Raw genomic sequence first — 15,706 nt, 5'->3', positions numbered from 1 at the left:
CAGGTAGGTGATGACATGTTTCATTTCCGTATGCTTAGACATCCAGCACATGGTGTGGAAAACTGGGGAACAGCCGTAACAGCTGCCAGGTTTAAACAGCAAAGGGGACAGGATGTTTTCCTTTCTTTTTTTTTAGTGTGAACTTATGAATTGGAGGGTTTTCATTCAAATGAACACCACAGGATTGTTCTTTTGAGGTGATGGGATTTTTTCATCTTTTAATGGCAGTATTCCTAACATTTCTGAGGACTCATGAGAGCACTTAAGTATTTTATATGTGTGTTATATATGTAATTATTAGAAAGTGAATACTGTAATTGCTTTCATATGCTAGAAGAATGTCAAGATCTCCTGAACCTGGATTTTTGTGTGGTCAAATCTTTCCACCACTGTGGGATCCTTCTTAGGAAGATTGCAGGACTGAGAAGGACTCAGTCCTCAACAGGCCTTTCTTGCAACCTTGTCTTATTTGAGAAAACACCCCCTAGGGTTGCACCTGCCCTCAGCTCATACTCACAACCAGAGTGAAGTGAGAGGGCTCCCAGACTCTGTCTTTGAGTCTAAATCAGGTTCGTGGACAGCTCTTTGGAAATTCTGCAGTCTGAAACATTAAAGTGTCTCCCAAGCAGAATCCGCCTGGGGACATCCTCGTCCATGTGCGTCAGCATCAGTTCTTTCCAGTGCCATCCATAGACCATTTCCATCTCTTCACTTCCCTACTCAAGCCTACTCTGTGTCTGCTTACTTGGAAAAATCTTTGGAAGTCCACTCGTCTCTACATTTTCTCTGAGGCATCAGGAGGGGACTGTGAGCTGAGAGGGTGACAGAATCAGTGGTAGAACCCATGTCATGGGCACATTCTGTCAGCCACAGTGACGCAGCTGTCTCAAATTTATCAGATCTGCTTGCTTACTTATTCACACGACAATTAGAGATTGACTTACATTGACCTGGGAAACAAAAGGCTGTGGAATCTTTGAAATAACATTCCATTAGTGTCCCCCTCCCCACAGTCCTTCTCAAAGATGCCTTAGCAGCCTCTCATTGAGCATCCAAGCGTCTATAGACCCCCATGGTGGACATAAATTACCCAAGGCATTCTTGTACCAGAACTATTCTCTTCACAGGGTGCTGCACACAATTAGAGAAGCTACTGCTGGCAACTGACAGAGTCTCTATGTAAATGGAGTCCCTTCCAGGGCCTGAGTGGATGATCCTGCAAGCAAACTTCCCATTTTGCCTTAAGTCATGAATGCAGGACCCCCCAGGCTTTCTAATCAAAAGCCTCCTCATTGAAGAGAGAGGTATTTACAGCATGGAGCCAAACATTGCTCCTCTGGAATATCCCATGAACAGTCGGAAGTGCTTCGTTCTTCTCTGATGTGACCCATTCTGAGGAGATCATTTCCATTTTAGACACACTGCCCACTTGGAGAGTCACTTAGGAGCACATGTGTGACTAGGGTGTTCATAAACTTTATGGACAGTGTGCACCACCCCACCCGACGGAGTCCACTGCAGAGATGCTGCCTTCTGTCACTACATCAGACAGGCCATCCTTGATCAAAGAATGGACTGAAGCCTCAGAGTGATCAGACAAACAGCAGTCATGTTAGGAATAGAAACTTAGCCCAGAATCCAACTCGTCTGTACATCTTTACAGATCCTGGGCCGTTACCCATGATCTAGCTGTTGGTCCCACCAATAGCACCAACCCCTTATCCAAGGTTGCCCTCTGTGTCTTAAAGAATTCTGGGAATACCTTGCCTCTCAAATGTCCAACTACAAATCTGGCCACTCCTTACTCTGCCCATGTTAAACCTCAATCTGCAGAGGCTGATTTTTATTGCTCAGGGTGATAAATTGACTTGAATTTCTGAGACACATATCAACACCTCAGACCTGATGGTATTAACATTAGCCTTACGGTCCCACATAATGTGAAACCACTTACAGACGTCTAACTTAAGAGTCTAGGCCAAATTCAAGTGATTTCCCTCCTCTGCCATGGTTAACCCAGTGATTGACCAGTGAACCTGATGTGAAAAAGCAAGTCACTGGTAATATCATCAATGGACACACCTTCCAGGATGAGGAAGGCGTCCCTACAGCTGATGGCAAATAGACTTGCTAGTCACGTCACCCCCTCCACTGGGCTCCTTGCTGTGTGCAGAGCCTGGTAGAACTTGAAATGACAAATTACTCATGCCATCATACATTGCCCGGCTGAAGCCAAAATGCAAGGAGTTGCCAAGATGCTCTAAATTGTTGATATTATCAGCTCAATTATGAAAAGAGGAAACACGGGGCTCTTGAATAAGTTGTTCAAACATCCTTCCTGCCAATCAGGAAATGTCCAAAACACTCAAAATTCGTGTAGGAGATAGCTAGTGTTTGAGATGGTTTCCCTGAAGGAAAACCCCCTGGCAGCCGTGGTAGCTGCTGACCATTTGGCTTTTTTTTTTTTTTTTTTTTTGAGTTCTTTTTTTTTTTTTAGTGAGTTATTGATAGGCTACAATCTTGTGAAATTTCAGTTGTACATTAATGTTTGTCAGCCATGTAGTAGGTGCACCACTTCACCCTTTGTGCCCACCCCCCACCCCACCTTTCCCCTGGTATCCACTAAACTGTTCTTGGTCCATAGTTTTAAATTCCTCATATGAGTGGAGTCATACACAGATTATCTTTCTCTCGCTGGCTTATTTCACTTAACATAATTCTCTCAAGGTCCATCCATGTTATTGCAAATGGAATGATTTTGTTCTGTTTTGCAGCTGAGTAGTATTCCATTGTATATATGTACCACATCTTCTTTATCCATTCGTCTGTTGATGGGCACTTAGGTTGCTTCCACGTCTTGGCTATTGTAAACAGTGCTGCAATAAACATTGGGGTGCACAGGACTTTTGGGATTGCTGACTTCAGGCTCTTTGGATAAATACCCAGTAGTGGGATGGCTGGATCGTATGGTAGTTCTATTTTTAGTTTTTTGAGGAATCTCCATACTGTTTTCCATAGTGGCTGCACCAGTTTGCATTCCCACCAGCAGTATATGAGGGTTCCTTTTTCTCCGCAACCTCTCCAACATTTGTTGCTATTAGTTTTAGATATTTTTGTCATTCTGATGGGTGTAAGGTGATATCTTAGTGTAGTTTTGATTTGCATTTCCCTGATGATCAGCGATGATGAGCATCTTTTCATGTGCCTATTGGCCATCAGTATATCTTCTTTGGAGAAATGTCTGTTCATGTCTCCAGCCCATTTTTTGATTGGGTTCTTTGATGTTTTGTGGTGGAGTTGTGAGAGTTCTTTATATATTAAGGATATTAAGCCTTTGTCAGATATATGACTTGCAAATATTTTTCCCCAGTTAGTGGGTTGTTTTTTTGTTTCAATCCTGTTTTCATTTGCCTTGAAGAAGCTCTTTAGTCTGATGAAGTCCCATTTGTTTATTCTTTCTATTGTTTCCCTTCTCTGAGAAGGCATGGTGTCCGAGAAGATCCTTTCAATACTGATGTCAATGAGTGTACTGCCTACGTTTTCTTCCAGAAGCCTTATGGTTTCAGGTCTCAGCCTTCGGTCTTTGATCCATTATGAGCTTATTTGGGTGAATGGTGAAAAAGAATGGTCAATTTTCATTCTTCTACATGTGGCTTTCCAGTTTTCCCAGCACCATTTGTTGAAAAGACTTTCTTTTCTCCATTGTATGCCCTCAGCTCCTTTGTCGAAGATTAGGTGTCCATAGATGTGTGGTTGTATTTCTGGGCTTTCAATTCTGTTCCATTGATCTGTGCACCTGTTTTTGTACCAGTACCATGCTGTTTTGATTACTGTAGCTTTGTAGTATGTTTTGAAGTCAGGGATTGTGATGCCTCCAGCTTTGTTCTTTTTTCTCATGATTGCTTTAGCAGTTCGGGGTCTTTTGTTGCCCCATATGAATTTTAGGATTCTTTGTTCTAATTCTGTAAAGAATGTCATTGGGATTCTGATTGGGATGGTGTTGAATCTGTAGATTGCTTTAGGTAGAATGGACATTTTAACTATGTTTATTCTTCCAATCCATGTACCTGGAATGTCTTTCCATCTCCTTATGTCGTCATCCATTTCTCTCAGAAAGGCCTTGTAATCTTCATTATATAGGTCCTTCACTTCCTTAGTTAAGTTTACCGCAAGGTATTTTATTCTTTTTGTTGCGATTGTGAATGGTATTGTATTCTTGAGTTCTTTTTCTGTTGGTTCATTACTGGAGTATAGAAATGCTACTGATTTCTGCAAATTGATTTTATACCCTGCAACTTTGCTGTAGTTGGCTTCTTTGGGGTTTTCTGTATATAAGATCATGTCATCTGCAACCAGCGAGAGTTTCACTTCTTCCCTCCCTATTTGGATTACTTTTATTCCTTTTTCTTGCCTGATTGCTCTGGCCAGGACCTCCAGTACTATGTTAAATAAGAGTGGTGATAGAGGGCATCCTTGTCTCGTTCCTGTTTTCAGGGAGATGGGGTTCAGGTTTTGCCCATTGAGTATGATGTTGGCTATGGGTTTGTCGTATATGGCCTTTGTTATGTTGAGGTAGTTTCCTTCTATGCCCATTTTCTTCAGAGTTTTCATCATAAATGGCTGTTGGATCTTGTCAAATGCCTTCTCTGCATCTATTGAGATGATCATGTGGTTTTTATTTTTCAGTTTGTTGATGTGGTGTATCACGTTGATTGATTTGCGGATGTTGAACCATCCCTGTGTCCCTGGTATGAATCCCACCTGATCCTGATGTATGATTCTTCTGATGAATTGCTGAATTCTGGTTGCCAAAATTTTGTTTAGAATTTTTGCATCTGTGTTCATCAGTGATATTGGCCTGTAGTTCTCTTTTTTCGTGGTGTCCTTGTCAGGTTTTGGTGTCAGTGTGATGTTGGCCTCATAGAATGTGTTAGGAAGTGTTCCATCTTCCCTAATTTTTTGGAATAGCTTGAAAAGGATAGGTATTAACTCCTCTGTGAAAGTTTGGTAGAATTCCCCAGGAAAGCCATCTGGTCCTGGGGTTTTATTCTTTGGGATGTTTTTGATTGCTGTTTCAATCTCTTTCCTTGTGGTTGGTCTGTTCAAATTGTCTGCCTCTTCTTGAGTGAGCTTTGGGATATTGTAGGAGTCCAAGAATTTATCCATTTCCTCTAGGTTATCCATTCTGTTGGCATATAGTTTTTTGTAGTATTCTCTTATAATCCGTTGTATTTCTGCAGAGTCTGTTGTTATTTCTCCTCGCTCATTTCTGATTTTGTTTATTTGAGCTTTCTCCCTTTTTTCTTTGTAAGTCTGGCTAGAGGTTTGTCAATTTTATTTATCTTCTCAAAAAACCAGTTCTGTCTCATTGATCCTTTCTACTGCCTTTCTCGTTTCAATAGTATTTATTTCTGCTCTGATTTTTATTATTTCTCTCCTTCTGCTGACTTTTGGCTTCATTTGTTCTTTTTTCTCTAGTTCAGTTAGGTGTGCTTTAAGGTTGCTTATTTGGGATTTTTCTTGTTTGTTAAGATGTGCCTGTATTGCAATGAATTTTCCTCTTAATACAGCTTTTGCTGTATCCCATATGAGTTGGTATGGCATGCTACCATTTTCATTTGTTTCCAGGTATTTTTTTATTTCTTCTTTAATTTCTTCAATGATCCATTGCTTGTTCAGTAGTGTGTTGTTTAGTCTCCACATCTTTGTGCCTTTCTCAACTTTTTTCTTGTAATTAATTTCTAGCCTTATAGCACTATGATCTGAGAAGATGCTTGTTATTATTTCAATTTTTTTAAATTTATAGAGGCTTGCCTTGTTTCCCAACATATGGTCTATCCTAGAGAATGTTCCATGTGCACTTGATAAGAATGTGTATCCATCTCCTTCAGGGTGGAGTGATCTATATATGTCTATTAAGTCCAATTGTTTTAGTTTTTCATTCAGCTCCACTATTTCCTTGTTGATTTTCTGTCTGTATGATCTGTCCATTGATGCGAGTGGGGTATTGAGGTCCCCTACTATTATTGTGTTGTTTTTAACATCTTCCTTTAGGTCTGTTAATAGTTGCTTTATGAATCTTGGTGCTCCTGTGTTGGGTGCATAGATATTTATAAGCGTTATTTCTTCTTGATGAAGTGTCCCTTTGATCATTATATATTGTCCCTCTGTGCCTCTCTTTACCTGTCTTATTTTGAAATCCACTTGGTCTGATATGAGAATTGCAACACCTGCCCTTTTTTGCTTGCTATTACCTTGAAGTATTGTCCTCCACCCCTTCACCCTGAGTCTGTGTTTGTCCTTGGGGCTGAGGTGTGTTTCCTGGAGGCAACAAATTGTTGGATCTTGTTCTTTAATCCATTTTGCCACTCTGTGTCTTTTTATTGGAGAGTTCAATCCATTCACATTGAGAGTGATTATTGATGCATGTGGACTTAATGCTGTCAATCTGTCGCTCATTATCTTGTTTTCCTGTGTTTCTTTTCCTGTGTGCTTTACACTACCCATTTAATACTGCAATTTCTTATGCTGGGTTTCTTAGATTTTTCCTTATCTATGATTTGTGACTCTGTTCTGTACTTTATTTTAGTGTCTACCTTGAAGTTTGTATTTAGAATCTCGTGTATAATATAGTCTATTCTCTGGTGGTCTCTTACTTACTCGACCAATACTGATTTAGACCCTTTGCTCTTCCCCTCCTAAATAATTATTTTCATTTTTTATTCCAACTCCTCTTATTAATTTGTAGTTAGAGTGCTAAGATCGTCCTTGTTTTGGTAGTTTCCTTATTTTTACCCTAATGCTATAGTTGAATATTTGCTATCCTGTTCTGGTTCTATCCATCGGTCTCCCTAGTCTGTGGCTTGTGTCCCCTTTCTCCCTTTTTTCTTTTTTCAAGTATGAGAGCCTTCTTGAGGATTTCTGGTAATGGAGGGCTTTTAGTTACAAATTCCCTTAACTTTTGTTTGTCTGGAAAAGATTTAATTTCTCCCTCATATCTGAAGGAAATTCTTGCTGGATAGAGTATTCTTGGCTGAAGGTTTTTATCCTTTAAAGCTTTGAATATATCACTCCATTCTCTCCTAGCTTGTAGGGTTTCTGTAGAGAAATCCGCTGACAGTCTGATAGGGGCTCCTTTATAGGTTATTCTCTTTTTTTTTCTTACTTCCCTGAGTATTCTTTCCTTATCATTCTTATTTGCCAACTTTACTATTATGTGCCTTGCGGTGGGTCTTTTTACATTGACAAATCTAGGAGATCTAAAACCCTCCTCTACACGCATTTCTCTGTTGATCCCTAGATTTGGGAAGTTCTCTTCAATAATTTCATTAAGCACACTTTCTGCTCCATTTTCCTTTTCCATATTCTCGGGAATTCCTATGATCCTTATGTTCTTACTCCTCATTGAATCCATTATCTCTCAGAGATTTTCCTCATTTTTTTTAATTCTTAGTTCTCTTTCTTCCTCTGTCTGGTGCCATTCAGCCTGTCTGTCCTCGATTATGCTGATTTGCTCCTCTATGTTGTCTACACGGGCATTCAGGGAATCCGTATTCTGTTTTATCTGGTCCATTGTGTTTTTCATCTCAAGTAATTCTGTTTGATTCTTCTTTATGATTTCAATCTCTTTTGTGAAGTAACTCCAGAACTCGGCTTGTTTCTCTATCTTTCTCTCTACCTCATTGAGTGTTTTGATTATAGCTGCTCTGAATTCATTATCCCTTAGTTTACCTAATTCCAAGTCCTCAGGACTTAATTCTGTGTTTTTATTGTTTTCCTTCTGGTCTGGGGCTTTTATAAATTGCTGGATGGTAGAGGAGCGGTTTTTTCTCATGGTGGTAGAATTCAGTTGCAGTTACAGCCTGTCGCCACTAGATGGGGGTCGAGAGCGGCGTGTTAGCTCTCCACCTTGGGGCAAGATGGCTGCGCCCACTGGCTTTGCTGGGGGGGAGGGGCTGTTACTCACTCGCGCCAGTCTGGGTTCAGATCAGTTCTGTTCTTTGGTCTCCCAAGGCCCTTGATTTATAGGGTCCCCGTGGCCGGAAGCTTCCCGCCCCCCCCCCGTCAGCGGGTCTCCACTGAATCAGCGGCAGGAGTCCTGGATGATCCCCCGGTCGTGCGGCCCCTCCCCCGCTCCTTCCCGACCCACGCTGCAGCGATCACAGACTCTAGGGGAGGGAGCGATGTTCTCTCCTACCGTTCCAGCACCTCCGAAGGTATAAAACTAGGTTTATGATCTCCACTTTCTTGGTATTGTAGGTCTCTAATGAGCTGGCATTATGTTTATTCTCTGAAATTCAGTTCTTCCAATCTTTTGTTGTATTTTGGAGGGGAGAGAATCCCGGGTCAGCTCACCCCGCCATTTTGCTCCACCCCTGACCATTTGGCTTTAAAGTATTTATTACCCATCCAGGGAGAGCTCTCTTCCTCTAAGAGGGCTGCCTGTGGTATGTGGGTAGGAAGGTGCCACCAATAACACAACAAATGAGACAACAGATTAAAATAATATCACTTAAATATTTGAACAGAGTTCTGGAACCGTACTTGCATGTTCCTGGATCCCTCCACACATTGAATGACTCTCTTCAAATTTTTTTGAGGCTTTGTCATCTTAAATATAATATGTTTGCACTTTTCACATAGCTGTTTAATTAATATTGAAATCAAATTTATTGAATAGTGGCATGATTCAGTCAGCCAACCTCAGGAGTGAACAGTAATAAAGACACTGACCTCATTTTTGATATTTGACTCTCAATCAGCTGTGGACGCCTGCTTACCCTGTCAGGCCCACAATGGTAAACAACTTAGGAAGGTTGACACGTGCCCCTTTGCTTTTTGTGTCTGCAGATGGGAGGCTCAGACCTGTAAATCCTGAAGCCTCTAAACCTACACGTCTTAAATGGCCAGCCTGTGCTACTTTGCACAAGGCACATGAAGAAGCTTTCCCTTGGCCTGTTCTCTTTAGAAAGTATTTTGGAGAATAAACTTTTGTATTAACTTATTGCATGTGGCAACAGTCCTAACATCTAGTCTGGATGTAGAGTATTAATCCTGCCCCCAAAATGGCAATACAGAAGGTAACTCATGGAAAATGTCTTTCTCGGAATGCACAGGAGCTCAGTGTAGGGAATTCTTAGAAGCAGTATAGGAAAATGAAGATAAGAAAGCATCTGCAGAAAAAGGAGTATTTTATCTATGAGACGTTTTATACAAATCTCATGGTAACCACAAAACAAAAATTTAGAGCAGAAGAAAACAGCATTAAAAAAGAGAAAAACATCATTGGAAACCACAAAGTAAAATGGCAGACAGAAACACAAGGGAAAAGGACAAATGGAGATATAGATCAATTAGAAAACAAAAGATAGGATGGCACCGGTAAGTCCTCCCAGATCAATAATCAGCCTAAATGTAAATGGATTGACATCACCAATCAAAAGGCCTAGAGTGGCCACGTGGAGTAAAAGACATGACCCAAATCTCCGCTGCCTCCAGGACACTCAGCTCAGCTCTAAAGACAAACACGGGCTCAAAGTGAAGGGGCAGAAGAGGAGCCTCCAGGCAAATGGCAGCCAAAAGAAAGGGGGTGTGGCCATACTGACATCAGACAAATAGACTCCAACCCAAAAACAGTAACAGCAGAGATGGACATTATATACTGATAAAGGGGCTAACCCATCAGGAAGACATAACAGTTAATAATATATGTGCACCCAACAGGGGAACACTCAAATGTATACAGCACCCGTTAGCAGCTCTCAAGGGAGAGATTGACAGCAACACGATAATAGTTGGGTATTTTAACCCCCAACTTACATCAGTGGGTAGGTCACCCAGGCAGAAAGTCAACAAGCAAACATTGGCCTTAAATGAAACACGGTAACAGACTTCCTAGATACATACAGACCGTTCCATCCAAAGGCAGCAGAATACCATCCTCCTCAAGTGCACGCGGAACATTTGTGTTGGGACACAAAGCAAGTGTCAATAAATTTAAGAAGACTGAAATCACATCAAGAATGTGTTCTGACCACAATGGTGTGAAAGCAGAGGTCAAGTACAGGAAGAAAGCTGGAGAAATCACAAATCTGTGGAGATAAAACAACAGGCTACTGAACAACTACTGAGTCAGTGTTGTCACAGATGAAATCTTGCCATTTGTGACACATGGATGGATCTTGAGGGTGTTATGCTCAGTGAAATAAGTCCAAAGGAGAAAGGAAAATGCCATATGTTTTCCTCACGTGGAGTATATAACAAAAACAAACTCAAGCCCTGTCACCCCAGCTGCCACTCCGAGGGTTTTCTTGCTGGGAAGAAGAGGACTTCAAATTCTCAAAGCCTGCCCCCGCGGCCTGTTGCTGAGGGTGAACAAGTTCGGGGTGAGTTGGCTCGAAAAGTTGGGACACCGTTGTTTCACTCCCTCCACATGGAACTGAGGCGACATCTATGGGGCAGTGACCTGACAATCCTGGGGCACCGGTCACCCTGTCCCAGCTCCTGAGGTGGCTGGAACATCAGTCATCCATGAGGTGCCAGGAGACACAATGAAGACGACCTCTGGCTGCTGTCTCTCCCCTCCCCTGTGCACTCAACTCCTGAAGTGGGATTGTCACTCAGAAAGAGGCTTCCCGTTGTCCTCCAGACAACTCCGGGGTCCCGGCACAGAGATTTTTCCTGAATGTGGGGGTGAAGCAAGCCATAAAGCACATAGCTCTTCATCCCTTTCCAAAGAATGAAGATGGCTGGCAGGAGATCATGAGAAGTGCAACTCAAAGGACGCTCTCAAAGAAGTGGAGAATGAGGTGAAAGGCAATTAGCAGTAGATTTGAGTATTTCATAAAGATACAGCTTAGACTGTGGGCTGACTGGTTTCTGGAAAGAACCAGAGAATTAGACTGCTGGGAGGGGGCTTGCAAGGGTCGGAACAAATATCCAACACTGACTTCAGGAAGTGTTTCTACAAAGGAGCAGACTGTTATTGGACTAACTGGTAGAGCCAATGATGCCCCCAGGACCCTGATGAAAACAGTAGAGCAATCAGGCAGCGGTTAACTGAATGGAACCACCGTGTGTGGCCCCTAAAGGAGGAAGAGAGCCCTGGCAATACCACTGTCCCGCAGGACAGCAGTGGGCGCACCCAGAGCAGGGCCCACCTGAGGAGCTGGGGAAGAGGTTTCGCTCTGTATGGCGGGCGGTGAGAAACAACTTCTGTTCTGAGTTTCTGCGTCAGCGTGTTGCAGTCTGAGGCCCCTGCTCACACCCAGAATGTGGACGGTTAGAGAAGGACCTGAGTTTAGGATTCTGCCCTAAGTTCCCGCTTTACTTTCCCAGGGCACCTTTTAAACTAAGCACTTAGTTTAAACACTTAGAGTTCGGCCCGGGAATAGTTAGTGACCTGCCCCAGCCCCCTTCTAAGTACCGGGTGCTTGCTCCCTGCTCTCTGTCTCCTGCTCGCTCCCGACCTGGACAGAGGACGGCCCTTCCCCCAGATCACTGCACCCTCAGCCCCCGCTTCTGTGACCTGTGAGTAATAAATCTTGTGAATCTGTTTCCTTTGGGTGGGTGCATTGAAACTGCCCCTTCAATCAAAATGAGCCTGTGGGTTTCACTTCCTCACAGTGGGAGCTCGGATGCTGAGGGAGCTCCCTGCTGACCCTGTGTGGGTGGCCTGCGCCCCCTCATTCACGATGTCATAATCTGCCTATCAATTCAATACACCAGCTCCGGCTTCTGCACACAATGGGCCATGGGGATGGGGCTGTGGGCTGTTTGTACCCACTCGATGCCTCGGAGCTGTGAAGGGCTTACTAACCTCCTCTCCTGGACCGCTCAGTCTCTCTGGGAGGAACCACCGCTTGCTGGGGTCTGCGGTGGGATTTCCACTGCTGCATAAGCTGCTGCCGGATTGTTGCCTCGGATTCCCGCCCTACACTGTCAGTGCTGTAGAAGGTCAGACCGCCCTGCAGAGACCGGCCTGCAGGCCTCTGTCTGAGGTGGATGTGTCTCCCACTCATCTCTGAGAGACCCCTCTGGGTGTCAGGTCTGGAGGTGATGGGCTGTAATCACATTAGGAAGCTCTGGCGTTGAGCCCAAGTGAGCTGACTGGGAAGGTAGGGCTCTGCCCCCTTCCCTCAGGCAGGGACCAGGGGCCTGGGCCATCAGGTCCTGGGAGCCGAGGAGGGTCCCCTAGATCAGGGCCCAGAGGGGAGGTGGCTGCTGGGCCCAGGGTGTCAGTGGCAGGTATCAGGGTGTTGAGCTTGGCCAGCCAGCCCTACCCCGTGACAGAGGCAACTCTCCCAGGGGCATCATGGCAGGCTGGCCGGGCAAACACTGCTGAGGCAAGTGCTTCTTATGGCGCTGCATTCCTTGCAGCTGTCACAAATCATCTCTGACCCCAGGGGACATCGGGAGGCACACCCCTGACATGGTGCAGCAGAATGAATTCTCCCTAAAAGAAGGCCCCTGAGCACATGGTACCAGGTTCTCCCAAGTCCCCAGAGGAGGTTTGAAAACTACCAGATGCTTGTAAGACCCCTGCTCCAATGGCCTGGGCTCCACTGAGCGTGGCGGTGCATCAACAGGCCAAATCGCCATTGCTTCGTTCTCGGGGCTCGGGAGCTTTCCTGAGCGCATCAGCTAACACTGCACTGGTAGACATGGGCTCCAGCCCCCAGGGGATGATAGGCACATCCTAGAATGGGAGGCGGCAGCATGTGAGTCAGGAAGAGGCAACATGCTCAGATCTTCCCCGTCACTATCCAGCAGGAGTGAGAGACAGAGACACATAACTATAATAATTACCCTGAGAGAAGTGGAAGGTTTTTTAGAAAAAATTTTCCAAAGGGAGGGGGAGAGGGGCACTTGTTGGCTCTTACAGGTCTTTGGACCCAGCTCCGAGCTGTTGCTCACTGAGACTGAGTCATGCCAGCTGGCTGGACTGGTCAAAGATCCCAGAATTCACAATTTGTTTAAAAAAAAAAAAAACCTCAAGGTATTGAGGGCCCATTTTATTACAGATACCCTAGGGGAGACCACTGACTTGTCACCACAGCGAGGACACTCCCAAATGACATGAGCCACCAGGGCAGAAGATGCAGACAAAAGAAAGGAGGAAATGGACTCTGCAGAAGAGACCACCCCCCCAAGCTCTGGAGCCCACAGGGATGAGGGGGAGACGCTCTGCCTGTCCTGACTTGGATTTTTATGGCTTGGCACCAAGCCCAGCCTTCCATCACGGTTGTCACAGCGAAGGCTCACTGTGCATGGAAAACCCTGCATGACACGCACCTCCTGTTACATCAAATTGGATGGTTCAATGGGTGTATCATTCTGTTGAGAGCCAGGCACGCACAGAGCCCCTCACCATTTCTAACCCAGAGGAGGCACCCTTGGGGCCAGCATCTAAGGAGTTCTTCTTAAAGGGGGATCTGCTATTCTTAAGGCCATGCTGTCACAATTCATAGAAATGTCAGCTACAGTACAACAGGCAGTAGACTGCATCGATGCTGTAGCTGGACACAAAAAAGAATTTTCCAGATCTTGTTTGCCAGTAAAGGTGAATGGACCCCACTGCCCCCTCCCCGAGAAACACAACAGAGGGTCCCTAGGGAATATGGGTTCTTCCAGGCTCCTTATTGGTACCACAGAGGGGTGGCACCTTGTCCCATCTCTCTCCTTCATGAAGTGACCACCAGGTCTCCCTGCATTGGCAGCTCTGGAGATCAGGGGTCCCGAATGACCTAATTTCGGGACAGCCCAACCACGACTTAGAAGCATTTGCTCAGGCACTGCGGGCTCTGCAAGAGACTGCCGACCCCCCCACCCCAAGGATGGATGCTGTCACCTCTCAGAATGCCCCAGCCATGGCAGCAGGATCTGGGATCCGTATCCTGATCTCTGAGAGTGGCAGCAATCGAGGCCCCTGTGCTAGGAACCTGGCTGTTCGCCAGAGAGTGTCTCTCCCCTGGGGGACAATCACCCGCACACTTCTTTAATTATCCTTTGGGACACACATAAGAAACAACCTTTCACTGTTCTCATTGACCCTGGAGCCCCAATTACAGTGCTTCCTGAGAACCCCCCAAACCTACGCCAGGGGCGCCCTTCAAATCACAAGGGGTAACAGGTGGGACAGGAGAAGGCGTTCAACTGCCATTGGATGTCACTCTCCAAACAATCTACATTAAAAACCTTTGGGGCCAGCCTAGTGGCGCAGCGGTTAGTTTCACACATTCTGCTTCAGTGGCCCATGGTTTTCCGGTTCGGATCCTGTGTGCCAACATGGCACTGCTTGGCAAGTCATGCTGTGGTAGGCATCCCACATATGTTAAAAAAACGTGGAGGAAGATGGGCACGGATGTTAGCTTAGGGCCACTCTTCCTCAGCAAAAAGAGGAGGATTGGCAGCAGACGTTACCTCAGGGCTAATCTTCCTAAAAAGAAATTTGAAAATCTTTTAGTGGTGGTGACCCCTCTGGCCCTACCCTTTCCTGTTATAGTATGGACGCCTAAAGGTGCCACCACACCATCTGGAACAAACCCACATTCCTGGCCTTCCTGGTGGGAACTGCACATTGGGAGCCAGTAAACTACCACTCCTGATGAAGAACAGCAAATAACCCAGTATCATTTGCAATAGGAGACTGAGGAATTACGGCCCACAATTCAAGATTTATGAAACACTACGTCTCATTTCAATTCTCCCATTTGGCTGGGATAGAAGCCTGCTACTCTGGAGTGGTGCCTCACAGTCCACGATGGAAATTTAAATGCTCACCTACCCCCTATTAAGGCTCCCGTTCCCTACATTGTCCAATTAATAGAAGACATCCAAAGGGCTCCAGGGGACCACTGTGCCATGATCAATCCAGCTAATATGTTCTCTTCAGTATCGATCACTAAGGAGTCCCAGTCAAATTGTTTGCATATTTGAAGGGACCCAACATACCTTTCCCCGGCTGCCTATGGGTGATCTTATCAGCCAGGCTATTGCCCACAATCTTTGCTGGCAAAACCTGGATGCCCTTACAGTGTCCCCTCGCACTGTCAGACACTATATTGATGGCATTCTAACTCGGGGCGCTTTAGAGGATGTGGTGCATGAGAGCCTAGCATGGCTGGTGACCCACCTACAATGTAGAGGATGAGTATGGCCCCACATAAAATTGAAAGGCAGCCACAACTGTTAAATTTCTGGGAATTCATGGGTCCTCTAAAGGCTGGGACATTTCACTTGCAAATGAACATCAATTCTTTTGGAGAAACACACACCTCACTTAGCCATCACTCTCAGACTTGTTCACGCAGTCACACAATACCCCACAATTCATTAGGGAGAACCTCAACAGCAAGACTCACAGCTGGTGTAAAGGTCAGTTCATCAAGCTCTCCCCTTGTGTGCTTCTGGCTCCTTCAGATGGAGGCCCTGGCCACCATGGACTATGCGTCCTGGAGCCTTGGACTAAACATGCCTCCTCCTAGTTGCCTATGGGCTTCTAGAACAGAGGGCTGCCTCCCCCAGCTGCCTGCTATACCCCATTGGAACATCAAATTCTGGCCACTCATTGGGCTTTGTTAGAAACAGAGGCCTTCACAGGACAGGAGCCTGGTCTCCTGCATGCCCACATTCCTGTCACATCATGGATAAGGGATGCCTCCCAACAGTGGCTCGGCATGGCCACCAATGCCTCTTTGCTAAAATG

This window comes from Equus caballus, chromosome 7, assembly GCF_041296265.1.
Source record: "Equus caballus isolate H_3958 breed thoroughbred chromosome 7, TB-T2T, whole genome shotgun sequence".
NCBI lineage: Eukaryota > Metazoa > Chordata > Mammalia > Perissodactyla > Equidae > Equus > Equus caballus.
The sequence above is the reverse complement of the archived record's forward strand: the minus strand, read 5'-3'. Positions refer to the sequence as shown.